Genomic DNA, 2122 nt, shown 5'->3' on the forward strand with positions numbered 1-2122 from the left:
AGAATCTCCTTCTGAGCGTCAATTTCCAGATGCAGTTTATTGTTGCTCTTTGTGATATTTGGAATGCTGTTATACATCTCCAGACCAATCAGCGCAATACTCCAGTCCTCTGCACTTAAATCAATCAGTGGATAGTAATTTGCACGTAATACTGATCCTCGCTCTTTTAAAGTCAGAGTGTATGACATTGCATCTAAACCTCAAATGATGGGCGTGCTTTCTATGATGGCTGTTTTATATGTGTGGATGTTTGCACACCTGCTCTGACGAGGAGAAAGCGCGCATTCCAGAGATACCACCACTCGGTCGAAATATAGCGTGCATTCCAGAGGTTCGCTGATGCGGGCGCACGCTAATTTGTCATGGCTGTGATGAGAAACATAACGCAGAGATGCCCACCCAGGTATGCGTTAAAGTGCTGATATCGCAAATTGTAGAAGACACGTCTTTTGCTGGTGAAGTAGCGTTGTAATTCTTCAGGCGGCTGTAAATCTCCAAATGAATCGAAATACTGGACTGTATTTGCACTTTTCTTAACATATGCCACCCAGTGGGTCCGTGAGTCCTCAGCAACATCTAAATATACAATTCTTCACCCCTTAGTCCGCCACATGGTCGTCGGTAATGTATCCCGCATAAACACGCTGCGGAATCCAGGAATGTGAAGTTTTTCTTTAACAATCTTAACCAGATCTTTATTCGTGAGCGCTCGATCAGGTAGGATAGCTGAACGACTTTTTTTTATTTATGAAGAGACCTAGTCCTTTCCTGTATGGTTTCAAGTAGAGACCCTTTCCAATAGCTGCTGCTTCCGTAGCCCGATTATGTCTTCTAGCTTCCTCTAGTTGCGCTTGTGCATTCTGTGCGGTTTTGACCGTTTTGGCAACAGCTGCAGCCCCGCCTGTTAAGTGAACCTACCGCCGACAGAGCTGCAAGGGCTGGAACGAGGAACGAAAGTAGTGGTAGGACCCTAGGTGGTTTAATTGCAGTCTACTTCTTCTTCTCTTTCTCACCCTTCAACACACGTTTAGCTGCACACATCGAAGTTAGAATACAGGTTTTCAAACAACCTGGTTTCTTGTTCTTAGCCCCAATGCTGTTCACGCTGCATTCATAATTCGTTTGAAATTCATCACCCCAAGCCTAACTTAATTTTTCCACGCATGGTTTTATCAACTACCAATGCAGCAACACGCTGACTTATTCTGAGATCTTTCCTTCGTCTTATTTCCTTGGCTTTGTCCGCTAATATTCGGTCGGCGACGTGGCGTGCTGAAAGATCCTTATTTGCAGCGTATGCGAGGCCGTGCTCAAGGCAGGCTTCGTCTAGTAGGTTAATACCTTTATCACCACGTGTCAGGCGTTTCTGAAGCTTTGTTCCAGGTCCACAGAAGTTATATCCCGGAATGTGCAATTCAATAGGCAATTTGTCGAGAATATCACCTCCACCTCTTATTATGGTGTGCTTCCTATCATGCATGGTACGCTACTGTTATATACTGTTATATACTAACTCGTCAGCGTCAATCCAACTGTTATCTGATGATGAAATCCCAACTATTTAACTAGCACTCTATTCCCGCGACGTCTTATCACGCATTCAGTGAGAAATACATCTGGTTCAGAACCAGAACTGTTCTGCAATTCCTCTGTGTATAAGCATCCTTCAATTTCTTCACCCTTGCCATCCTTTAAGATATATATCCTAGGGTTCGTTTCTGCACTTTGTATACTGTGAATATCTCCACTGTGACCAGTTTGATAAGTACGATTTCTCGAACACAGTCTTGTGTTTTGTAATACGTACTAAGTCGCCTACATTGAACTTCTGTTTGCGTGGGTCCAGCATTTTAATGCGTAAATATGCTGTGTCCATGAGTGAATTATCGCGAATATCGATCGGTCTCATTTTTATTGTACTATGTTTGCTTCGATTATACCGTGCAATTATCAGTGAGAGGATATCTGTCCACTTGTACAAACCGCGAAGATTAAACCGCATCCACATTTGAGCTTTGACCATTCTGTTCAAACGCTCCACGATGCTAGCTTTCAGGTGGATAAACATGGAGTAATGTATCCCATACCGCTCCATCATAGTCTTGAAATGTTCATTGTAAAA

The sequence above is a fragment of the Schistocerca americana genome, chromosome 6 (genome assembly GCF_021461395.2).
Source record: "Schistocerca americana isolate TAMUIC-IGC-003095 chromosome 6, iqSchAmer2.1, whole genome shotgun sequence".
In the NCBI taxonomy this organism is placed as follows: domain Eukaryota; kingdom Metazoa; phylum Arthropoda; class Insecta; order Orthoptera; family Acrididae; genus Schistocerca; species Schistocerca americana.